This window comes from Grammomys surdaster, unplaced genomic scaffold (genome assembly GCF_004785775.1).
Source record: "Grammomys surdaster isolate TR1022 unplaced genomic scaffold, NIH_TR_1.0 171, whole genome shotgun sequence".
Classification (NCBI taxonomy): domain Eukaryota; kingdom Metazoa; phylum Chordata; class Mammalia; order Rodentia; family Muridae; genus Grammomys; species Grammomys surdaster.
In genome coordinates, this window is record NW_021604619.1 from 4,970,207 (window position 1) to 4,998,139 (window position 27,933).

Sequence of the window (27,933 nt, forward strand, 5' to 3'; positions counted from 1 at the left end):
AAAATGGAAGGAGTGTAAATAAATAGTTCTTATTTTTATCGTTTTATGTATGAGTAGCTACAATATTTGTTCTTCTCTTGAGGTTTATAAATTATGTTGGTGGCCAAATTAAAATAGCATTATGTAGTACATTATGCTTCTCCATATATGTAGAAGAGCCAACATTATATTTCAATTGTTAGCAAATAAAATTATTGAAGGATGAATTGTGATTTTTATGCTTTTCACAAACTGTCACAATGTTGAAACAGGAAGCCACCATATTATTAGCAGAAGGAAATAAGTACAATCAAAATCACTAACAATAATCCAAATGTAATTCTCAGATCTTCTCAGATAACCCATGAGAATAATAATCAAATAAAGAAACAGATGAAAGCTACGGAAATGAAAACATAAACTTAGATAAGTAAACACTCATTTTTCACTGAAACAGAAGGATATTAAAATTATATTATTATTATTGTCTTTTTAGACATTTGATGAACTTACAAAACAGGAAAATTCAAATCTATTGAATGTTACCAATATTTCTAGTCAATAAAGATGATTATGTTTCATTCACAATTACTGTTTTAGTCCTGATCTTTTTCCATGGACACTTAGGTAAAACTTGTGATTTTTCTAGTAGATGCCTGACTTTGACATTAATTTCGGAACATATATAGACTAATGTATTTATTTTTGTTTGTTTGGTTGGTTTTTGGTGGGAGGAATGGACAGCTCTAGGCATTCTGTTTATACAGTTAGTGAAATAAATGAGTGTAGTTATATCTCTGGCATAGCATAATTGTATATTTGATTCCTCAAAAATACATTTGGAAGTAGGAAAAGTAAGAAATGAAAAGACAAAGTTGAGATAGAAAAATAGAAAGGAAACATTGCTAAAGAGGATGTGAAAAGATTTTAAGAGCCAAAGGACCAAGAAGTCCGATGTGAGATTGCGTCTCCTAGAAATTACAGGTAATTTCTATAGGTATAATAACTATAGGTAACTAATGACTGGTGAGAGAGTAGGAATTAGTCTCCTCTGGTGATGAAACATTTAGCTAGTTATGTAAGACAAAGTGGTCTGCTCTGAAATGATACATAATACTAAACAGACTCAACTACACACACACACACACATATGTGTGTGTGTGTGTATGTACATAATATATAAATTATATTCACATGCTACATGTTAAAATAATCATCAAATAAAAAGAGATCTGCAATTTGAGAATGGGGTAGGGAGAGAGGGATATAATAATAAAGAATATTATTAAAATATTGTTATCATGTTTAAATATTATGATTTCAAAATATTTCCATCATAAAACTATGCAAAATAGTATAATACAGATAATATTAAAATTCTATTTTGTGAATGAAACCTGAGTGGTCTTAGGAAGGTCTATATTTCTAATACTATCTGCTTATCCACTGAGGCAAACACTTTCTGTCAGGGAATGGTAAGTTTTAGAAGAATATGAAGAAATAAAGTATGATATGAAACACATGATATCAATACTTTTCTAAGGACATTAAAGTACTGTGTTTTATTTTTGTTTTTTAAATTTTATTTAATCTTTTTTTACAGTCCAGATTTTATCCTCCTCCTGGTCTACCCTCTGTTCCACATCCCATACCTCCTCCCCCTGAACCATCTAAATGAGGATTTCCTCCACCTCCACACCACTAGACCTTGTGACTCCCTAGGGCCTCCAGTCTCTTGAGGGTTATGTGTATCTTCTCTGACAGAGTCCTGACCCAGGAGTCCTCTGCTCTATATGTGTTGAGGATCTCATAGCAGCTGGTGTATTTTGCCTGGTTGGTGATCCAGTGTCTGAGAGATCTCTGGAGTCCAGGTTAGTTGAGACTGCTGGTCCTCCTATAGGGTTGCCCTCCTCCTCAGCTTCTTCCAGCTTTTCCCTAATTCAACCACAGGGGTCCATTGGCTGGGTGAAAATACTTGCATCTGACTCTTTCAGCTGCTTGTTGGGTCTTTCAGAGGGCAGTAATGAAAGCCCTTTTTTGTGAGCACTCTATAGCTCCCGTAATAGTGTCAGGCCTGGGGGCCTCCCCTTCAAGTCTAAACTATGGAATGATTAAAGACAAATTATGCCACTTTAAAAAAAAACATTAGAGAGTAATATAAAAAACTTCAGAAGTTGTTGTCTGTTTTGTTTGCCCTTTTAATCTGTCACTGAATTTTTGGAACAATTGGATGTAGATTTATATATGATATAGTCTGTGCCTGTTTAGCTTTTGATAATGAATGGGCTTTTACTTTTAATGGTTGCTGTTTAAGTGAAGACAGCAAAATCGATGTTCTGTTTGTGGCCTAAATTAGATGTCAAGAAGATAAAAATAAACACTAAAAATCCTATCGCGGCAGCATAATTTAGAGAAATATTTGATACAATAATGAGCAGAGTAGTGTCCAATAGGAGAACAAAGAATATTGGACTGTACAGCAGTCTTTGGTAATTTTTAGTCAGCATTAGACATTGGTCAATATGTATCCCAAGTCCTTGGACAACATGACTTAAAAACAATAATTGTTATTTCTATTTTTTGCTGAGAAAAATTAAATGGCAAAAGTAAAGTAGAAGTGAATATGAAAGAAAGAGAAATTGAAAACATGATAAATATGCACAATGGAATTCTATTAAGTACCGAAAAAGGAAAATTTATTAGAATGTACTAGAAACGTGAAACAGAGTGAGGTAATAGTTCAGGTCCAAAAAAGCAGACACAATATATTCTTTCTCGTATGCAGATTCCAGCTTGGGTTTTATGGATTTGTATTTAAATTGAGCAGCAAGAAAGGAGAGGTAGGAGGTAAGTAAAGGGCTCTGAACATAGTGAATACAGGAAATAGGAGGGCGGTGAATCACTAGATGTGAAAGCTTTAAGCCGGAAAGGGTAGAAATGTGAACTTAGGTTAACCAAACCTAAGGATATCTGGAAAAACATAGAGTAATTTCTTTATAAAATAAGATTAAAATTAAATGATTTAAAAGAGCTTGAAACACAGGTGTCTTGTCTTCATGGGGTGAAAAATGCTGTTCCCAGTAGGAATGGGCTTTTAAATAAAACCTCAAGTGGCAGGAGCGCTATGTGTACCTGTGAGTTGTTAGCCAGGGAGTCCCCTGACCCCCAAAAGAATTCAAGTTCTTGTCATTGTTCTGATGGCTGTGTATGTACAGGCTTTCTAAAGGAACAACACTAATATCATTAATATATAATTAAAGAGAAGTTAATGGATTTACTTATGTAAGTTACTCAAAGTGTTTCAACGGCTGTCTGACATCATAGATGCTAAGATAGTAGTTCCTCAGTTTGTGAGATTGCATACCTCAGCAGTACCAGTCTGGCAGTGAAAGCCTGGACAATACCTAGAGATCTAATGGTTCTCAGACCATGTTGGAATGCTGAAGAATCTGGTTCTAATATAAGGCAAGAAATCATCAAAGGCAGGAATAGGACAGATGAACTTACCAGTCAGATTGAAGGGCAAGTGGTCAAGAGCAGACCTCTTCTTTGTCCCTGGGATGCTCTTAGAAAGTGAAATCCACAGTGAGGGCACATATTTGAATGTCAAGACAATCCTCCACAGACTTGTCTGTCTATAAACCAACTAAATCAAATACAATCCCTTATAAAGACTACCTACCCAGATTGGTCTAAATTGTGTCAGGTTCATAATAATGCCACAATATTTGCATACCAGAGATAGATACTGAATACACACACACACACACACACACACACACACACACACACACACACACACACACACATACACACGCTTTATTTCCAGACACAGAAAATTAAAGTTAGAACACATTGGAAATTTCCTATTTGTTAGCATTCCTAGTGCCAGAAAAGGCTATCCAGAATACTTGGGAAGATAACACGGTTGTCTCAATAAGATGTAGACCATATAAGCTAGAATAACCACTTGACAGGCATTAAATCCTTACTGTTGCAATACTGGCATGCCTGCTTAAGGTATAGCAAACTGCTTTATGATTGGTTGTGAGCGGTCATAATTACATCCAATTGTCAACTTGACATAGTCCAGACTTATCTTAGGAAACCTCAATTGAAGAAGTTCCTGAATTGGAATGACCTGTGGCCCTGTTGGTGAGAATTGCCTTGAATGAGTTGATGTCTACTGTGAGAGATTCCTTCCAAGTGAGGTTGTTGTGATTCTTGGGTATGCCTCAGCTGTATAAGAAAGATAGCAAAGCATGCAATAGAATAAGGAAGAAAGAAATAACCCTCCATTGTCCTGTCATAAAGTTCAGGCTTAAATAGAGGATAGGAGGCATGCATAGCTAAATTATCATGGCAAGGCCTTCCTGAAGGAGAGAGTGTAATTGAGGCATCAAGGACAGGCAGAGTGACTTGCAGTCACCAATCTCATTCAACTACCAACCCTGTGTAATGCACCAGAGACCTATCTGCAAGATAAGCTGGTGCAACAGTGTCATAAGAATTATAGGAGTAACCAACATTTTGAAAACTTAAACGTCATGTTCATTTCATGAGACAGTGTCCATACCTGCTAAAGTGCTCAAGAATTTGAGACAGATACATCACAACGTTAAAAGAAATTCTAATACTATTATACAGGGATAAAATGAGTGCTAAACATTATTCTGCTGTATCCATAAATCATATTGGTGTCTTTTTCAGTCATAATCAAAGAAGCTTCTTCTTGCAGTAAATGAGAATGAACACAGAGTCCTACAATTGAATCTGTTTGTCTGTCTATCTATCTATCTATCTATCTATCTATCTATCTATCTATCTATCTATCTATCTCAGTTGATCTATGTGGCAGAGGAGGCAGAAATATTGGTGATGGAGGTCTCCATAGGAAACTGTGTTCCAGACACATATGATAATTCATCTTAACTCACAGAGACTGGCACCATTCAAAAGATCTGCTCAAGTTCAAGACAGATGGAGTTTCAGCACTGAAAAGGGCAAGTGGGCATAGGATCCTAACACTCACCCAGAAGCTATCAACAATAGATACTTGTTGACAATGGGCAAATCAGTTTATCTCAGTGGAGCTTCACTGGGAATATCAACCATATTTCAGGGCAGGCTTCATGCTTAGGAGTACTGGATCAATGCAGAATGAATTCATTAGTGTTTTGTGGACACTTGGTTTGAGTTTGCTGTGTTTTTGTTTCTTTTCTCTTGTGGGTCTTTAATGTTTTTTGAGATTTTGTGTTCAGTTGTTGTTGTTTCCTGTTTTTCTATTGTTTTAAAGTATTGATTTTCTTTTTTTAAAGAGATCTAGAGAAAAACAAAATAATTTGGCTGAGTAGGAGGGTAGGAAAGATATGGGAGAAGTTTGGAGGAGGAGAAAGCATGAACAAAATATATTGTATGAAAAAAAACTTTTTCAGTTAAAAACAAAACAAAACAAAATTGTGTAGCATCCCTTTCTGTCAGAACTTCTGCTGTAGCTTGCAAGAGGGCTTCCCAAGTTTTCCTTCATCCAACATGAGATCCCTGGAGAAAATTCACATTTTAGGGTTCATTTTTCTTATAGACAAGATAAGGGACACAAATGTGTCTTTAGAATGTATTCATTATGGCCAAAATGGTTATAAAAGTACTTTGGTAAAAACTGGTTTTTCTTTTTTTTTTTTTTTTGAAAGATGATCTTTATGATCAGTGAAAATCTGAAGAGAAAAATAATAGGAACACTTGGGAATTGCTGCTTCTTTTGTCTGCGGAAGGTGAAGAGATGAGTTCTTTAGCTTAGAAGCAAAGAACCAAATGTTCAAATAAACAGTTTTTGTATGTATGTACGTATGTATGTATGTATGTATGTATGTATGTATGTATGTATGTATGTTTTGTATGTGTAAAGAAATACATGTACGTTAGCCCACACTATTTTTAAATAATCTAAACCTAAGAACAAAATATTATCTCAGGAAGAATTTGACTCTCTTATCTGACAGGATTCTGCCTATAAGATTTTAGCATCAATGAACACACTGTCTCCTAGGAAGCCAAGAAGTCAGGGATATTTTATACTATGCAGCATTTCGTTGTGCCTTCGGAGTCACTTTTCAGTATATTATATATACTTTTGGCAAATAAACTGACAGCAATATATGTATAGTCACATGAAATTAATTTCACTTGTTTGCATTATGGAAAATCCATACACAACTCAATACCCAAGAATAATGTGATTAATTATGCATCTAATTATAAAAGTTAAACTTCATGCACGTGGCAGGCAGCATAACAATCAGGTAATTTCTGTGTTCTGGAGGGACTCTAAAAATTAATACTGCATAAACAAAAATCTAAACTAACTAAATAAAAAGCAAATGTTTGGAAATAGGTTAGGTACTTAAGCCTCAAACATACGCTTTCTGTGGCATTGAAGAAATTTCCTATGATGTCACATAGTTTTTTCATGATATCACGTAGCTTTCTATGCTCCATGACAAGACTCTGTTCTTGAAATTTAAGACTATTGAGTTTTAGGAAGAAGTGTTCCCTCTTCTTTTTAAACTCTATTGTGATCTTCCTCTAAGTATATTTATTGCACAGCATTTGCCACAAAGTTTGTATATAAAATGTTCCTCATCTATTTCTCTTTGAAAGTCAGTTTTAAGTTCTGCCTCTTTTGCTCATGCAAAATACACTATGTTTTTATCTGGAAGAAATGAGCTGTTTTGTTCTTTCTGTGCAGAAAACCAACTAACAACCACTATCAGCATTATAAAGATATTACAAACCAAATCAAAGTATACTTAGCACCTTTCAAAACATTCAACTTGTTTCCACTGCATATATTTTATTGTAATAATTAGAATTAAAGGCATTTCAGGACCATAAATCATTTTTAATTTTTTTCTTTAGAAATAAGGCCATATTTGTTCAGTTTAAAGTGTGGCATAGTAATGGAATACATTTATATATAAATCTCCATTTAATGCACCTTTTAGCATCTAATGAAAATGCTTTTTTTTAATATAAGGCAGATTAAACTTGTTTAAAGACATACTCCTTAAATACCAATGTTGAATAATTTCAATTATTAGAGAGACATTGCCTATAGTATAGTGTTCTTTGTTAAAGATGGTAGCCATGGTACAATTATGAATGTATGAGCATGAGTCCAGAAGATGTTGTCACAACTAACACTAGCTTTGTAACTTCTTCACCTGTTATTTGCATTCTAGAAGATATAAATGAGAAACACGAATATGTTCAGCACACAAAGAGCCTACAACAATTAGCATTGCATCATCACAGAATGTGTGTGTGTGTGTGTGTGTGTGTGTGTGTGTGTAGCTAAAAGATAAAAAAAAATCTATGTCCTCCTTACTATGCCATTTTACAAAGTATATTGAGGTTAATTTGTTCTTCCTGTAGGATGGATATAAAACTTAATTCATCTCCACATAGATTTTCTTTTATAATGTAGGCAGAATAGGATCTGAAAGATGCTCCCCCCCCTTTTTTTTTGTAAACGACAGGAATTGGGTTTATTGCTTTGTTTTTTATTTCTGCCATTTTGGACTTCATTAAATGTGTCATCTGTAACTGTATTCCTATGAGAGTTAAAGACTGCAAGCATTTTTATCTTTTCTTTGGAGTTAATGTCAAGATCCAGCCTCCTGCACTCATGTTAAATATTATAAAGTTATAAATTACAAAAAATTCTTGGTAGTCTGATACCCAAAGGGAGTACATTCATAAGTAATTAATACATCTTACCAAAAGCACTTCTAAGAGCATGTTTTAATTTTCTTCTTGCACTTAAACCTTCTGCAATTGGGAGGAAAATTGGGTTTCAGCCAGTATTGTTTTGTAGGTTACGTGTTGTTACAGTAAACTAGTCTATGAGAATGGGACATGTTTTAGAGTGTAAATTGTTTAAGCTACGCAGAAAAGTGCTTAACCCTGGAAGTATAAGGATTGTTATAATATATAATAGAAATTCACAACCCAAAGACCTTCACATAAATAAGTATTGCAATGATTAATATTTTCTGTAAAATAACTCCATGATTATCAACTAGTAATAATGAGTTCTAGGCAACAATATTATTTCAAATCTATGGATGTAGCCTTTATGCCAAATATAGGTGACAATTTTTACAGTAGATTGCCTATGAGAATTGCCATATTTCTGCCTCCTCTTTCACAGTAATTCTGAGATGTAGGTGCATGGATTGTATTGTTGATGTATCTACTAAGGCTAGGCTCCCAGAATCAGTGGTTTTCTGAATTTTGATCAATTGTAGCAGACCATTTGTAGCTTCATGTAATTAATGGTCCCCGTCTCCTGAAAAACAAAGGATTTTTTATGAGATGTGAGATATTTATCTGTGTCTATATAGATAAGGATAATGAATGCAGGTAGCTATTATGTGGATTGGGGAAAATGGAAGTTGTGGGAAATCCTTCAGGATCCAAATCTTCAGGAGTCACAGGTAATAGGCTATGTTTACAGTCCTAGACATAATTTCCTTCCTGTAAAATGGGACCTTAAGTACAATTACACAGTTGATTTTAACCAACAAACTGTTAGTTCCAATATTGCCCTTTTGTAGACATCTAAACAACCATCCTGGTCAATGTTATGTTTCATCAGCATCACAGGTAAGTTGGAATATTGATTATTGTTTTTCACTTGCCTACTGGCATTGTGCCTTGTGATACCATTAAAGGTATTTTTTCAGGGAGGAGAAGTTTGGGTCAGATTCAAATTACCTTGATTCTTCCAAGTCCTGTGTAGAAATTTCTGGTGTGAGGTAATCTCAAAGACAAATAACACACAGACATAAAATTACACACACACACACACACACACACACACACACACGTGGAAAAATGGGTAAGTTCTAATAGGAGAAATTTAGTGTGAAGTAACCACCCATAAGATAATAAGATATCTCTATTATCTTTGAGCTTTGGTTAGTTTTAGATGGCCTGACATTCATAAGCCGTTTCATTTATTGTTGTTAACTTTGATATAGAGTGGTACTAAAATTACTTTATAGGGGGAGACATAAGCAAGTCTATCTTTTTGCTCCAAGGTCCTGGCAATAAAAGGAGGCAAAGTGCAAGCAAATTTCACTCTGGGGAAACAATGTGTTTACTGGGCTTCCTTATAGAACACAGATGAGATGTTGCTTAGAGACCTGTGGTTGTTCCTCTCCCAATAGGCTGCACCTGCAAAGGTTATGCTCCGCAAGGATGAATGTCTCCCTGTAATTACATGCAAATAAGGCAGAGTTGCATACAGTGAGTTTTAAGAAACAGAGGCTAGAAACACAGAGGAGCATCTCATGACCACTGCCACACCTCCATGAGGAAGTGAACACAATCAACAACCCCAACTAGGTTGATTTTGCAAGCAGGCACAGCTAAGCAACCCAAGATGGATGATGCTGTAAGGACAACCACTCACCATACAAGATCTTTTGTGTACCCCTGGTTGAAACTCATTAACCTCCATCTTTAGCCTGTGAACTGTTTAGGTTACAGGGACATGCCATCATTTCCAGCTTGAGTTTATTTTGAGAATGATAATTTCTCCTGTGATTTCTGTATAATTTTGTCTGATGGTTGTATTGATTAATAATCTTGTTTTGATATAGTTTGATATTCATTTCTGAGAAGAAATTTGTCCTATGTCTTATGTGATCCCACTGGAGTAGAAAAGACAATGTTATATGCCAATAAAACAAAAGTTCCAAAAGCCAAGAGGTATACAAATAGTGACTTGTGTGAATGTACTTTGAATGAGTTCAGCCTGGGTATAATATCTCCTGTTCTGAGGTGAGTGTGTCCTGTCATTTCAGAAAAACTATGTACGTGATTTTGTTGAAAAATTCGCTTCTGCATAATATCAATAGAAAAAAATTTACAAAGGAAACACACACAAAGAAAATAAAATACATAGAAGCAAATACTTAAAGAAAATCTAGGCTAAAAGTAGCATTTGGAATTTTCATGAGTTTAATTTTTCCTTAGAAAAGGATAAAAATTGCAGATGTGAATGATTTATAATGATCATCATTATAATTCTGTAGAAAGGTTAGCAACTGACGAAGTGATCCATTTCCAGTGAACATAACATTTTAAGACCTTAATAATTATTGATAATATCATGTGAGTACATTGACACACTTCTATTTTTTATTGGATATTTTATTTATCTTTCAGATGTGATTCACTTTCCCCATTTCCTCCCCACCCAGGATCCCCCTATCCCATCTCCCCTCTGCCTACTTCAATGAGGATGTGCTCCCACCCACCTGCCAACTCCCACCTCCCCACTCACGAATTCCCGTACACTGGGGCATCCAGCCTTCACTGGACCAAGGACTTCCTCTCCCACCTATGCCTGACAATGCCATTCTCCCCTACATATAGAGCTGGAGCCATGGGTCCCTCCCTATGTGCTCCCAGGCTGGTGGATTAGACCCTGTGAGCTCTGGTTGGTTGGTATTGTTGCTCTCCTCAAACCCTTTCAGCTCCTTTAGTCTTCTCTCTAACTTCTCCCTTGGGAACTCCATGATCAGTTAAATTGTTAGCTGTGAGCATCTGCCTCTTTATATTTCAGGCTCTGGCGGACCTCTAAGGAGACAGCTATATCAGGCTCCTGTCAGCATGCACTTCCTGGCATCCACATCAACGTCTACCTTTGGTGACTGCACATGAAATACCCAGGTGGGACAGTCTTCAGACGACCCCTCTTCAGTTTTTGTCCCATGCTTTGTCTCCATATTTGCTCCCATGAGTATTTTGTTACTCCTTCTGAGAAGGACCAAAGCAGCCATTCTTTGGTCTTCCTTCTTCAAGAGCTTCATGTGGTCTGAGTTGCATCTTGGGTATTGCAAGCTTTTGGGCTAATATCTAATTGTAAGTGAGTGAATACCATGTGTGTTATTTGGTGATTGGGTTACCTTACTCAGGATGATATTTTCTAGTTCCATCCATTTGCCTAGTAATTTCTCGAATTCATTGTTTTTAATAGCTGAGTAATACACCATTTTGTAAATGTACCACATTTTCTGTATCCATTCCTCTGTTGAAGGATATTTGGATTCTTTCCAGCTTCTGGCTGCTATGAACATAATGGAACATATGTCCTTGTTATATGTTGAAGCATCTTCTGGGTATATGCCCAGGAGTGGTATAGCTGGGTCCTCAGGTAATGCTATGTCTAATTTTCTGAAGCACTGCCAGACTTGTTTCTAGAGTGGTTGTAGCAGTTTTCAATCCTACCAACAATGGAGGAGTGTTCCTTTTTCTCCACATTCTCGCCAGCATCTGCTATCACCTGAGTTTTTGATCTTAGCCATTCTGACTGGTGTGAGGTGGAATCTCCGGGTTGTTTTGAGTTGCGTTTCCCTGGTAACTAAGGATATTGAACATTTCTTTAGGTGTTTCTTGGTCATTTGAATTTCCTCAGTTGAGAAGTCTTTGTTTAGCTCTGTGCCCCATTTTTAATAGGATTATTTGGTTGTGTGGAGTCTAATTTCTTGAGTTCTTTGTATATTTTGGATATTAGCCCTCTATCAGATGTAGGATTGGCAAAGATATTTTCCCAATCTGTTGGTTGCCATTTTGTCCTATTGACAGTGTCCTTTGCCTTACAGGAGCTTTGAAATTTTATGAAGTCCCATTTGTCAATTCTTGATCTTAGAGCACATGCCATTGGAGTTCTGTCAGGAATAAATTCCCTGTGCCGAGGTATTTGAGGGTCTTCCCCACCTTCTCTTCTATTAATTTCAGTGTGTCTGGATTTATGTGAAGGTCCTTATCCACTTGGACCTAAGCTTTGTACAAGGAGATAAGAATGGATCTATTTGCATTCTTCTACATGCTGACCTCCAGTTGAACCAGCACCATTTGTTGAAAATGCTGTCTTTTTACACTGGACAGTTTTAGCGCCTTTGTCAAAGATCAAGTAACCATAAGTGTGTGGGTTCATTTCTGGGTCTTCAATTCTATTTCACTGATCTTTCTGCCTGTCCTCAGTACCCATACCAAGCAGTTTTTATCACTATCACTCTGTAGTACAGCTTGAGGTCAGGGATGGTGATTCTCACAGAAGTTCTTTTATTGTTGAGAATAGTTCTTGCTATCCTGTGTTGTTTTGTTATTCCAAATGAATTTGCAAATTGCTCTTTCTATCTCTATGAAGAATTGATTTGGAATTTTGATGGGGATTGCATTGAGTCTGTAGATTACTTTTGGCAAGATGGCCATTTTTACTGTATTAATCCTGCCAATCCATGAGCATGGGAGTTCTTTCCATCTTCTGAGATCTTCTTTGATTTCTTTCTTCAGAGACTTGAAGTTCTTGTCATACAGATCTTTCACTTGCTTGGTTAGATTCACACCAAAGCATTTTATATTATTTGTGACTATTATAAAGGATGTCATTTCCCTAATTTCATTCTCAGCCTGTTTATTCTTCAAAAAAAGGAATGCTACTGATTTGTTTGAGTTGATTTTATATCCAGCCACTTTGCTGAAATTGTTTATAAGGTTTAGCAGTTCTCTAGTGGAAGTTTTAAAGTCATTTAAGTATACTTTCATATCATCTGAAAATAGTGACATTTTGACTTCTTTCTTTCCTATTTTTAATCCATTGATTTCCTTTTGTTGTCTAATAGCTCTGACTAGGAATTCTAGTACTATACTCAATAGGTAGGGAGAGATTTAGGATACTTGTCCCCTGATTTTAGTGGCATTGCTTCAAGTTTCTCTCCATTTAGTTTGATGTTGGCTACTGGCTTGCTTTATATTGCTTTTACTCTGCTTAGATATGGACCTTGAATTCCTAACTTTTCCAAGATTTTTACCATGAAAAGATGTTGAATTTTGTCAAATGCTTTCTCAGCATCTGGTGAGATGATCATGTATGTTTTCTTTCTTTTAGTTTGTTTATATAGTAGATTATGTTGGTGGATTTCCAAATATTGAACTTTCTCTGCATTCCTGGGATAAAGCCTATTTGATCATGATGGATGATTGTTTTGATGTGTTCTTGGATTTGGTTTGCAAGAATTTTATTCAGTATTTTTGTATCGATATTCATAAGGGAGATTGGTCTGAAGTATTCTTTCTTAGTTCTGTCTTTGTTTGATTTAGATATGAGTGTAATTGTAGCTTCATAGAATGAATTGAGTAGAGTTCCTTCTGTTTCTATTTTGTGAAATAGTTTGAAGAGAATTGGTATTAGATTTTCTTGGAATGTCTGATAGAATTCTGCAGTAAAACCATCTGGTCCTGAGGTTTTTTTCTTGGGGAGACTGTTAGTGACTGCTGCTATTTCTTTAGGGGTTATGGAACTGTTTAGATGGTTTATCTGCTCCTGATTTAACTTTGTTACCTGGTATCCGTCTAGAAAATTGTCTATTTCCAGAGTTTCCAGTTTTGTTGAGTATAGGCTTTTGTAGTAGGATCTGATGATTTTTTGAATTTCCTCAGTTTCTGTTGTTATGTCTCCCTTTTCAGTTCTGATTTTATTAATTTGGATACTATCTCTGTGCCCTCTGGATAGTCAGGCTAAGGGTTTATCTATCTTGTTGATTTTCTCAAAGAACCAGCTCCTGGTTTTGTTGATACTTTGTATAGTTCTTTTTGTTTCTATTTGGTTGATTTCATCCCTGAGTTTGATTATTTCCTGACATCTATTCTTGGGTGTATTTGTGTCTTTTTTTCTAGAGCTTTCAGGTATGCTGTCAAGTTGTTATTGTATGTTCTCTCCAGTTTCTTTTTGTAGACACTCAGAACTATGAGTCTTCCTCTTAGCACTTCTAAGAGGAATGGAATGGAGTCCTACAAGTTTTAGTATGATGTGTCCTCATTTTCATTAAATTCTAAAAAGCTTTTAATTTCTATCTTTATTTCTTTCTTGATAAAGTCATCATTGAGTAGAGCCTTGTTCAGTTTCCATGTGTTTGTGGGCTTTCCGTTGTTTTTGTTATTATTTAAGACCAGCCTTAGCCGGTGGTTATCTGATAGGATGCAAGGGATCTTTTTAATCTCTTTGTATCTGTTGTATCTTTTGTTTTAGGATGAAATGTTCTATAGCTATCTGTTAAATCCATTTGGGTCATAATTTCTGTTAATTTCACTGTGTCTCTGTGTCACTGTGTTTCCATGATCTGTCCATTGCTGAGAGTGGGGTGTTGAAATCCCCCACTATTATTGTGTGAGGTGCAATGTGTGCTTTGTGCTTTAGTAAAGTTTCTCTTGTATATGTCGGTGCCCTTGCATTTGGACCATAGATGTTCAGAATTGAGAGTTCATTTTGATAGATTTTTCCTTTGATGAGTATGAAGTGTCTTTCCTTATCTTTTTTGATTAGTTTTGGCGGAAAGTCGATTTTATTTGGTATTAGAATGGCTACTCCAGCTTGTTTCTTGGGACCATTTACTTGGAAAATTGTTTTCTATCCTTTTACTCTGAGGTAGTATTTTTCTTTGTCACTGAGGTGCGTTTCCTACATGCAGTAAAATTCTGGGTCCTATTTATGTATCCAGTCTGTTAGTCTGCCTCTTTTTATTAGGGAATTGAGTCTATTGATGTTAAGAGATATTAAGAAAAAATGATTTTTGCTTCCTGTTGTTTTTGTTACTAGAGGTGGAATTATGTTTGTGTAGCTATTTTCTTTTGGGTTCGTTGGAAGATTACTCTTTTGCTTTTTCTAGGTTGTAGTTTCCCTCCTTATTTTAGAGTTTTCAATTTTCATTTAAATGATACAAGCTTACTAATTATCCTTTGAAATGCTGGATTTGTGGGAAGATATTGTATAAATTTGGTTTTGTTATGGGATATCTTGGTTTCTCCATCTACAGTGATTGAGAATTTTGCTGGGTATAGTAATCTGAGCTGGGATTTGTGTCTCTTAGGGTCTGTATGATATCAGCCCAGGATCTTCTGGCTTTTATAGTCTTTGGTGAGAAGTCTGGTATAATTCTTATAGGTCTGCCTTTTCAGGATACATTTTAATTTTTATGGGATAAACAGTTACATAAACTTTTCAGAAATGCTATGTTATTATACATAAATCATTATTAAATACCTAGGATTATGTAAAAATACATACCAAATAAGAGAAAGTCTAATAATTTTAATTATTAAATTGTTATTGCCTGGAATGTGCTGTGATGTGGCATGGACATAAGGTGTTGTATTTGTTTTAATTAGGAGATATGAAAACACATCTATTCATCAGAGATGCCAACCATGACAAAACAAAGTATATTGGTACCAGGGTCCAATTTGGTAAATCAATATATTTTGAAGGCTTATGTGTGGTGCATAGGTAAGTGGTTGCTTACAGGAGTAGGAGCAACACCAAAATAATTTGCTGTAGCATGAAGTCCCACTTCCTAATTGATGCTGATCTTAATGATATCTAGGTCATGGAAATATCCAGTTAGCCCTTTACTTCAAGTATAATATACCATCATACAGTATGGCTTACAACTAGGATGCAAGCACAATAGTTAGAATTCCAGGTTAGGGTCTAATCACTCAATTTCTTCTGATTTTATCAATATTTATATCATCATTGCCATGGGCCTCAGTATCACTGCACCATTTTCTTTTTGATGTTATGGCTACTCTGTTAAGTCCTATACAGCATCATGTTATACCTAGAGGAAAAAGACATCATGTAACATAAGCCTGGAAAAAAGTACCACTAACAATTTTCATTTAAATGACACCGGCTTACTAATGTGTTTGTCTAAGCTTTGCATTTTAGAAAGGTCACCTAGGAAACATAAATACACTTAGCATATAAAGAAACCTGTAACAATTGGTATCACAACTGCACATACACAATTAAATAGACACACAGTCTACTTTTGAAGCAAAAGGTAAAATCAATGGCTTGGTAGGATGAGGATCTACATGATTAACAAAGACAAATGTTTTAAACCTTTCACCCATTTAAAATAATTTCAATAGCTACAAATATCACCATTTTCTGAATTTCAACTCTTTCTCGTGAATATACAGTCACAAAGTTCTTACTTAGTTAAGGCAGAAATATGCAGTTTAAGTTTTAAATAGCAAGGCTGCCCAAACGTATGCCTCTCATCTAGTGTGTACTGATTGCTATTGTCATAGACTTCAAAATGAATCCTTTTCCATTTTATATGGTCATAATATTTTACAAATGAGAATACTTTTTGATCATGTTAAGTATAGTGTGTTCATAGGCCTTTATTCTGTCAGATTTTGCATTATTTATATGGAGACAACTTTTACCCCCAGAGAAATAATTGATAGGATATTTGGATCAAATATGAGTGACCATGGCCTGGAAACACAGACACAAGTTTTCCTCCACACTATGTTCCAACATGCTAATAGTTTTTGAGGTTTCATTTTTAAAGTGTGAATCCAAATTCCTGAGAAGAAGTTGTAACTACAAAAAGTGATTGACAACTTCGAACTTCAATTCTGTGGAAAGTTGGAATGTCACAAAGTCAATAGCCAAATTATCATGTGACGTCATAAGATCCTTTACTAACCACTTATTTCTTTCCTTTGTACATGATTTAACATCTTTATGACCATTAGGAAATCATTTGCAATTTACAAACTGACCCCTGGTTTTCAACCACCATAGTGCTAAGAAGGTTGCTAGCCAGCATCTAAGGCCTGTAGCATATTTTCCTCCACTCTGTTGTGGCCAGATTTTTAATGTTTCCACCAACATTTTTGATGATTTTCTTTGTAATATTATTGTAAGAATGTCATGAAATTGATATTTTACTGTAAAATAATACTTTGGGAAAATCTACCTCTGCTCCTAGTGATCGTCTTTCATATTTGCCTCCAAAATAAACCATCTCTCTTAATCCTTTTGCGTTGAGTGATGTTTCTTTCACAATTATAAATCAAGTCACTTTAAAAACACGCTGGAGGAAAGCTAAGGCAAATGTGTTATATTTGTTGGTGTTTTTTCAACTTGACATAAACTAGAGTCATCTGTGAATAGGAAATATCACTGAGAAAATGTTTCCATCATATTGGCTGGTGGCCACATCTATGGGCCATTGTCTTCATTAGTAATTGAGCCCTTTGTAGGGAGTGTCACTCCTGGGTAGGTGGGCCTGGATATATAGAACAGCAGGCTGAGCAATCCATTCTTGAAAGTCAGCAGTCTTTTTGTGCCTCTGCTTCAGTTCCTGTCTCCAGGTTCCTGCTCTGTTTGAGTTCCTGCCTTAGTTTCCCTGAATGGCAGGCTGTGACTTAGACATGTAAGGCAAATGAACCCTTTCCTGCATAATTTGGTTTTAGTCATGATTTTTATTTAAACAATAAAAAGCAATCTAAGCCATAAGTTAATCCGAAGCAGGGAAATACATGTTCTAGACCTCATATATGACTTTATGGAGTTATTAGCTTTCAATTTAGTGTAAGTCAGTAGTCCATAGTATATTCTGAAGTGAAGCAGTCAAACGTAGAGGAAAGCTTAGTAACCTGGTTCGGTGCTTAGTTTGTGTTATGTGCACTACTTCCTATTTCAAATGATGCACTTTGCAGCCTATTTCCTCTACCTTATAGTACTATGTACATGCACCCCTCTCCAAACATTGCATATAACAACTTTGAAACCCTCTCAGGTCCCCATACCTGCATCAAACTACAGTTACTCCCATATTTGAAGTATAAATTTCACTGATTCTACAAATACTCACATTTAGAAAGCTTCTACTAGTGTATCCTCAGTGTATTAGATGAATTAAGTAGTGTATTATTTAATATTAATGAGGTATTAATTATTGTATTCCCATGTTTATTTCCAGTGTATTAATGAATGAGCCAATAGAGCCTGAAGCAGCTTCGGATGAAACAACAGTAATGCAATGATTGCCCTTAAATGAAACTTTTAGAGAGAATCTTCTATTTACCGTCTTATGCCTATACATAATTAGGTGTTCATATTATTATAATCAGATCCCATATAGGATGTGCAGGGGTAATGTTGGCAGAGAAAATAAAGGAATTGGCAACCAATGACTGGCCCTGTTTGAGACCCATGCCAGAAGAGGTAACCTACCCCTGACACAGCTAATGATATTTTGCTATACTTGCAGACAAGAGACTGTCATCTGAGAGGCTTCACCCAGCAACTGATGGAAACAGATGAGGAGACCCACATCCAAGCACTAGGCAGAGCTTCAAGTATCCTGTGGAATAGGGGGAGGAAGGATTGAAGAAGCCAGAGCGGTCAGGGACACCACTTATAGAATAAATGAACCTATGCCATAGGATCCCACAGAGATGGAACTGCCAAACAGAGAACATGCATGGGATGGACCAATGTACTCTACATACTAGTAACAGTTGGCAGCTTGGTCTTCATGTGGGACTCCTAATAACTGGAATAGGAATTGTATCTGCTCCTGACATTGCATTCCTTTCCACTAATTGACTGCCTTGTCTAGTATCAACAGGAGAAGTTGCACCTAGTCCTACTGCAACTTCATATTCCACAGTATGTTGACATCCCTGGGTGCCCTCCTTTTTTTCTGAGGAGAGAGGAGGAGGGAAGAGAGAGGGAAGGTGAGGTGAAAGAGAAGGGTCTGGAAGGATAGAAGGGAGAGAAGCTCTGATGGAGATATAGAGTAAATAAACAAATTAATACAAATTTAAATGTTAACAGATAAACTGTGTTTTTGAAATTAAGTGTTACTAACTTTCAGGCCTCTGGGAAATGATTGGATTCTGGATGATCTGATTTCCCGAATAGATTAATTCAATTAAGGATTTTTCTCTCATTTATTTTTGAAATTATAGCATAATTACATGATTTCTCTCCTTCTTTTTCAACCTCCAAACCTTCCCATACTTCCTTTTTCTCTCCCTTTCAAATAAGTGGCCTCTTTTTTTATTAATATTTTTACAGTTATATATGTGTATGTTGGTACACATATACATATATGTTTCAAAAAATAACTGCCTCAGTATGTATAATGATACTTGGAAGAATATTTTTAGGACTTACAGTTGGTATTAGATTAAGAGTACACCAACTGGTTGTCACTGATGGATTTATAATTTGGTAGAATCAGAATGTGAGACTTGCTTAGGGAAGCTAGTCACTGTGGGTATACTTATGAATTCCTCTCTAGGCCTCTGTATAGTTCCTCTGTACTTCTCCCTCTCTGGCAGTGTTTACTTTGAGGTATTCTTTCAGCTATGCTCAGTTACTATGTGATATGCACAGAACTCATGAGCTCTTGCAATATTGAAGAATAAATATTGGAGGACCCTTTGCTGAGCACCAGCAGTCTGGCCATTTGATCTCCTAAGGTCTGGAGAGGGATGACTGAGTTTGCATTATGGATAGCAGGCAAGGCTCTTAGAGCCAGGAAGCTTAAGAGGCTTTGTAGTACTGGAGAGAGCCCTTGTAAAGCCCAGAGAGCCGAGGAACTCTATTAGGGTCTTATCAAGCACACCAAGAGATATGACCGTGGATTATACTTGCCCATACCTCTTTCTGCAAATAAGACCATCAGTCATACAGAGGCAGTCATCCAAGGTGGTGAAGCTACAGTTTGTCTTAGTCAAGAGTCTTTTGAGGATCTCAGGATCTGAGTTTTCTTTTACCATCACCAAGAAAAATCAATAGTTCATACTCCTTCATTTGTCTATATTTCTATTTATGATGTTGATAATAAGTATCTGAGAGATTTTTGCCTAAAAACAACTTATAGAGGGGCTGCATGGATGCTATGTAAAGCACATAGGTACATTTTCTATCACAGATTAATGTAGTACAAAGCTAGCAGGCTCAAACTTCAAAGCTAACTTTAGCTAAACATTAAGAGAGTGACATTAGACGTCCAGGCATAATGTGAGTATATAGCACAAGCAGTGACAATAACGTCACAGAGAAAATGTGCTGAATTCACTCCAGAGGTTCAGAGGGAAGATCAGCAGGTATCAGTTAGCATTACCTTTATAATATATCACAATTACCAAGTGTGCTACCTTGTTCTTTGGGGATAACGTGTGATGTAAGTTCAATTAAGCTAATTAAACATCAAGCACTAACATAGCAACACTTTCAGTACATCAACACTAAAGAAAAGAGGATCCTTTCAGATGGTGGTTGTGGAAGAAAAAGCAAACTTGTACTGGGAGTATAAATGCCTGTAAACTTTCAAAAGTAGCCAGATGAAGTAGAATACACTTTGATTTAGAAACTCCAAAAGCACCCATGCCTGTATGCAGAGAGGTGCATACACATTGTAATATAAGTTTATGTAATTAAATGCATATGGAAAATTTTAAAATAGCTATTTCGTTAATAAGAAATTTTTATTTGAATTCTTGCAAACCACTCCTATAGAGATTACAAATATTTATAAAAGTAATCTGAAGCTAATTCTTTATATATTTTATGCATGACAAAAAGAAAGTGTAGGTAAGAAATAGAAAAGATTCAGAATAGTAAGTGTTTCTTAGAGTAAAATAAAATAAAACTAATAAATTTCATTAAAACAGATGCATTATATGTGTTTAAATACAGAGAACACTTCAAAAAGGAAAATTAGAGTTAATGGCTGGAATGAAAAATATAAATCTGCAGAGAAAATGTATAACTAAGACTTTTAAGTTTAAATTTTAAAGTTCTTGCTTACATTTAAAATTTACATGTATTATTCATTAACTAATTTTTCAGATGTGTTTCGGTATTTTTATTTGTCTCTAATACTATGATGTACATTTGAAATATAGGCTTAAATTGAGGCTTGCTGAAGTAAACATGACTTTAGCAATGACCTGAGAATTTAGGATAAGAGTATATAATTGCAACCTAAGTTTAATATTTACTTAAGCAATTATTCTCTTGATACCTAAATTATCTGATATAAGCATATGCTCTTTGACATTCTCCAGAAATGTTGATACAACATCTACTCTCCATTTGACAAGCAGTGGATATCTTACATTGCACAAAGAAAAGTCACTTTAACTAGGGAAATGAAAGGGTTAGAAAGCCCAAGGCTTTTTAGAAGGTACAGATAGCAAGATAGCATCACCCATGGGGAAATTAAAAACAACCATGGATCCACAAAATCCTTGCGTGGATTTTGTCTTTTTGGTTGTGAGCACTAGCCTTCAACGGCTGGGCGATTGCATATCTCATTTCTTTGCCACTGATCCAACAATCTTTGCTGTAGAAAGTGTTTTCAGTGGTTCAAATGTTTAGGGAGATTTGAGAACAGAAGAAAAATCTTCAAGAATCATCTCCAGTGAGGTCTTGAAAAACAGAAATGGTAAAATTCTGACACAAGAGTCTATTTGTTTTATAATGCTTAAACTCAAAGGACATTTCAAATTCTCAGAATGAATTTTGTTGCAAAACAAGCTTAATTAGCAACTTTACCCCTTAAGTAAGAAATATTTCATTCAAACCATTTTATATCTTGAGAAATATGACTAGATATGATAAGATTAGGGATAAAGTAGAACTTTAGAAAGTTACGGTTTACATTCACATCTGGGTTCCCAAGAAACAAAAGCCAGAGTGCTTTCAGACATCCAGCCAGGTGGGGAAGGGAAAGCATCTCCTCTGGCTGGCTTCATTGACCCTTATCAACAGCTCTGTAGGAAGTAGGCAGGCATCAGCCTGTGTAAGTGTATTCTTCCTTGCTGGGCATATAATTAGGGGTGGTGCAAACTTTAAATTCTGGGAACAAGCAAACACATATATAATTTTTTTCATCAAAAATTAATGTAATTGGAGAACTGAGGTTTCAAACCTCAAAGCTAACATGAACCATGTGAACTAATGTTGCTTTGATTTTACTTGTTTGCTGAGTTTAGTGAGCAGTCTTCTTCTATTGCATTTCAGCTAATATTTCTAAACTCTAAGGACTGAAATAACCAAAATCCACTCAAGAGTGGATCAATCACCTATTATTCCAGCAATCAGAAAGCTGAGACAGCCAAATTCTGAATTTAAGACGAGTTTGAAGAATAAAACACAACTAAACATACCTAACAACTGAACATGACATATCTAAGAATAACTAAATAAAATAATCATAATTAGAAATAAGAATGTAAAATTAGTTTTTATTCTCCTATAGTAGTTCTCTGGAAGGTTTACTGTTTCCGTATACTAACCTAGCCCAAGTCCTGGAAGCGTCTAGCCTCTGTGCAATCTAATCTAGACTTACAGTATTCTCAGTCTCTGAGACTTGCTGCTGAATAAGCTTAGCCTTTTCTGATTTTTCAGATCTCTAGTTGGCTGATTCAACTGAGCCATTCTGACCCGAACTCCTCTCCCAGCTGACTTATTCAACCTGGCTTTTCTCTTGTCCTTTGAATTGGTCTGCTTGGCCTCAAACTAACTCTAGCCATTTTTTTTTCTAATCCTTTGGCTCCTCCTCATTCTCTTACTCATTCTGTCTTTGTGTGCATCTAGCTTGTTCTTTCTTCAGTCTGTCCCTATAAGCTTCTGGTAAAACTGCCTCCTTCTCCCTCTCTGTGTTGCTCTACTCTCCTTCTCAACTCTATTGCTCTCCACAATATCTACTGTATTCCTGTACTGTGCTCTCTTCTCCTTGTGCTGTCTGGCTCTACGTTAAGCAGTTTCCCTTTCCTCTCTCTTCTGCTAGGAGTTTGACAGATCCTATTCTGTCCAATCTTTCTCTGATCCATCATTTTCTGCCACTCAATTACATATCACTTTCAAACACTGGTGCCTCCTTCTACAAACCATTTTGTCTTCATTGTTTGGGATTAATGATGAACAATAAGGGTGTGTATGTAATACAGCCAAAGGGATTAAAGGTGTGTGTTAAGGGTTGAGCTACACCCTAATGAGAAACGGATTCAAATATCCTGTAACATAAGTAAGCAAAATGAATGCATTTAGCATGAAATATATATCATTATTGTCCCCCCCAAAAAACAAAACCATATATACTTAAGTGCCATTTATACCACATAGTTTACAGAATACTTTATGATGGAGATGAAAGTTGTTTTTATTAACATTTTTTTCTCATCAAATATCAACAGGCACTTCAGTCTCCTCTTTGCCAGTTTCTATACCTGAATTCTTCATAAATCTTGGATAAAAATTAAAGTCAGTATCATTTGCAATATTAGTTATTTTATATAGAATATAGAAATACTTTACTGCCCTGAAAGTTGTTTCTTTACAATGAAAGATTTAAATTATCTCTATTCTAACTGAATAATGGTAAATCTCTTTACATATTGAAGGAGTTTAACATGCTGAAAAGATGTTTCATTTAAATTTTACAATAATATCTTCAGATATTATAGACTTCTTGAAGGGTTGTGGAAGAATGTTTATATTGCTAGAGCAATTAGAAACCAACACACTAGGAAAAAAATCTGAAATAAAAAAACTAGGACACATAGAAGATGCATCTAGCCCTCAAAAGATGTGGGGCCTCAGGGAGTGAGGAGGTCTGGCAGAGTGGAGGTGGTGGTGGTGAGGAACATCCTCTTGCAGACAGTGAGGAGGGGGGGAGGTTTGGGATGTAGAACCGTTGGGGGGTGGACTAGAAGGGTCATAAAGACTGAAAGAAAGAAAAATGAAAAAAAGAGAGAAGGAAAGATAGACAGAAGAAAGAAAGAAAGGAAGGAAGGAAGAAAGAAAGAAGGAAGGAAGGAAAGAAAGAAAGAAAGGAAGAAAGAAATTAGAAAAATCAAGATTATAAAACAGGAGCATTATTTCTATAGCAAAATTTTATATTTGTGTGTAGGAGTTTAAATAAAAATAATAGTTATGATTGATGTTAGAACAGAAATTCATTGATGATTCATCTAAACGCCTGTTTTAAATTTCTGCCAGACACTGTCATAAGTAATTTGACCTGACAGACACCATCATCTCGGGTTTATCACAGATTAACAGATAGACAAGCATTAGAGAGGCAAATCGTGTTACCGAACTGGCAGTTGACAGAGAGTGGTATCAGAATGATGGCATACAGACCGGATCTGTCAAGAAGCAAACTGCAGCCTAATTCGATCCCACATCTCAGGAGAATCCAGAAAGTGTCCACACGAGAGTAAGTCTTTGCTTCTGCTCCCTTTCAAAGAATTCAGAGGCTGCCAAAAGAGAATATTTCAGATATAAAACTGAACATCTCTGAATTATAAAACATTTACATCTAGTTATTTTATGGTCTGTACTGGTTCATGTTCAAAATTGAGCCATTCATTTGGACTGAAAACCTAGGAGTAAAAATATAAATTGTAGGTGTACTGAAACCACAAAGGTGAATTATCTAGGGCTTTATACACCTAATCTGCTTGACAATAATACAGCTAGCCATTATATTGATTAAAATGTATACTGTTTCTACAGTTGACATGGAAGAGCAAATTTACAACTATTGCAAACTAATTATAGAAAATATATGTAGAAAATTGATATGACTTTCTAGTTGTGTATTTACTTCGGTAGAAAATGAACCAACTCGATATTCTGAAGTTTCATAAAAACGGCAAAAATTTCTTCCCTATGTTTTCAAATTGCATGATCTTCACTTTTATCATTTAATTTCAATTTATATTCTCTAATGAAAATGTTCAATGCTGCACAGAATACAGTTCTTAATCTTATAATGAGTTTTGTGAATTTTATTACCTATGTACTTCTAACTATAACAGATGATATGGGAACATCATTTTTAATCCTTTGATTATCCATTTCAAATTTTAAAAGAACACCTCAGAGAATAACACAAAGTCATGTGGACTTAATGCTAAAGCTATGAAGAGCATATATTTATTTATAACAGACATCCATAATGTATGTGTGGCTCATATTTATTTCATTAGTTTGAAATTATACATATAGCATTCAAAATCTTAATGTTGTCAGTATTGTGAGCTCATTAACCTTAAACAAGTTTCTGTCATGTACCTGTTCAGAATCATCTTCCTTATCTTAAAATGCTATAGAATTGAAATTCTATTTTACTGAAAATACTAATTTTTAGATTAATTTGTTTATGTCAGTTCTTTCTTTAAGGAGTTTATTCATTATCTTTTTGCAACCAAGAGTACACAAATGTTAGAATTTCAACATATATACCGAACACGTTATACTTATATATTTAAGAATATATATGTGCATTTATATACCCAAATACATACATACACACACACACACACACACACAGATACACAGATACACTCACATGTGTATGTATGTGTGTGTGTATGTGTGTGTGTGTGTGAACATTTAATGAAAAATTGAGGTGAAGTCTCAGGAAGGGCATATGAGGGAGATTAAGATCTGATGAGGAAAGGATAAATAATGATAGTTTCGTATGAAATGAAAATTAGGATAAACATTATTTTTCAGCCAGGTATGATAGCACATGCCTACAATTCCTGTACTAGTAAGGCTGAGGTAGGAGAGCTGATTGCATATTAGAGGCTACTTATTGACTGAGTTAGAGGAGAGCCATGGAAGAAGATTCTTGTAAATGGATGCACTAAATGGATAATTTTAAGGAATCTATTACAATGTTATGCAAGTGGTAATTTGAATAACAGATAAAGCTAATAACTTAGTTTCTCCTTCTCTTTTCTCCACCCAAATCTTCTGATAATACTCTCCTTGATTTTTTAAAATTTGTAAGCTCTTTCTTTATTAATTGTTTACATAAAGACACATACAGATACAGATAGACAGACACCACACACACACACACACACACACACATTCTTAAAACAAAAATACAATGTGCTTATTCTGTATACTGAAATTGTATTATTGTCATTACTTACATACGTAGACATAAATCTTTTAACACAAAAACACATGAATATTTGTGTTCCTGCCTTAAAAATATCAGTAGTTAGTTCCATATTATCTATTAGTCACAGATAAATATGTAAATATATTTATGTCTGATCCTTACAATTATACTATGTGACAGGAAGTTAGAGTGCAACAGTTCTTCCTATTAATCATGACAGATAGGCATTTTAAATACCATTTTGCAATTAATCAAGTATATCCCAAGATGCAATTAATTAATTCAAAGAACACTTATGTGAACTTAGGTGAATTGAAAAATTATAGCTATGAACAAAAATTAGGTCACGTGGATTCTGTTTCCAAGTCTTGTGTATTTCTATGCTTGATTATGTTACTCCTAGTGAAGTTGATGATTGTTGTTGTAGAGTACTTCAAAGCACAAATTTATATATATTGCATAATATACACACACAGACACACACACACACACACACACACACACACACGAAAGAGAGAAAAAGAGAGAGAGAGAGCCAAGTTTGAATATGCCAAAACTTGAATCTACATTCAAACTTTGACATTCATAAGTCTCATGGTTTCAAGCAAATTTTATAATTGTTATCTTTTTTGTAGTCCTCACATAAAAGTTAAAACCTTTATTGGATTAATATCTATTTCAAGATTAAAAACAATGAAATTTACAATGCCCAGTGTACATTAAAGAATATGCATACCATGAAAAAATAAGGGATATGTATGTTGTTTTACTTTGACAAACACATAAATATGTGGAGGTTTATGGACCTGTAAGCATATAAGTGAAAAAGGAGAATAAGCAAGCCATGATGAGAGAGCCAGTATGCAACATTTCTCTATGATCTCTGCATCAATTTCTGATTTAAAGTTTCTGCACTGTTTCAGTTCAAACCATAATTTAACTCAATGATGGACTATAAAGTGGTACTTTAACTTATGTAAACCTCTTCCTCTCAAACAGTAAGAAAATGCCAAACTTTAAAAATCTACTGAAGCCAATAAAAATAGATATCCATCCCTTTCATTATAGTTTTGGTAGATGCAGAATAAGTCATATTTCATTTCTTTTAATGTAATTATTAAATCTTTGGATTTTCTGTAATTCTATATTTTATTCTACTATATGGATCCTTCTAAACTTTTCTTTGCAATATAGTGAGATTACATTGCATATTGCAATTTTATTCTCCACATAAGTGTCATCATGAAATTACCTACTGACATAATCATGTAAATTTTTTTAAATTAGTTTAAACATGAGGATGTAAAATTATAGGAGTAAGACTTTAAAATAAATCTAACAGATTCATTTATTTATTAAGTTTAGCTCTTGAAATGAGTTTATTTCCCTGTTTTGATTTGTTTACATTTGGCTAAATTATTGTTCATTCTAAGCTTATGGAAAAATAATAGACTTGATTAAAATTTTGTCATTTATACCTACATTATACACTTTAACTCACATAAATATATTTTTTTCTGATAATCACTTACTTAAATACTGAATAACCATATATATGTCTGAGCCCCCTATCATAGCTGTAGCCATTTTATTCAATACCTGCCAGTCTTTGACACAGAAACTTAGCCTCATTTAGAGCGGGATCATCCTGACCACATATTCTGTTATATCCTGAGGTTTGTTAATTTTACAAAATTCCACAAACATAGCTGCACTTAGGACCAATCAGAATAAAGGTTAGTTAGAAGTGTTCTGTCTAGCTAGACAAAATAGCTTGAATCAGAGCTGGCCACCTTGACACATTCACGTTTATTACATCATTGTAAACTTTTTCTTTATAAGTTGGCACTGAGAAACATTTGTGGTTTAGCCTCAGTACCAGAGTCAAAGTTGTAACACTGATCTATGAGCCTTGTGGCATGTATTCAATAAACTAGCCCTAGAGTGTCAAGAGCCAAATAGCTAAAAACTAGCTGGTGATCTTCCTGACATTAATCTGCCTTGGATTATAATCCATGACAGATTGGCTCTGGATGGAAAAGCCCAGGAGAATTCATCTAATTCATCTTAGAAAAGATCCTGCTATTATTAATATGCTTTTCCCATTATTATTAAACACATAGAAATATATATA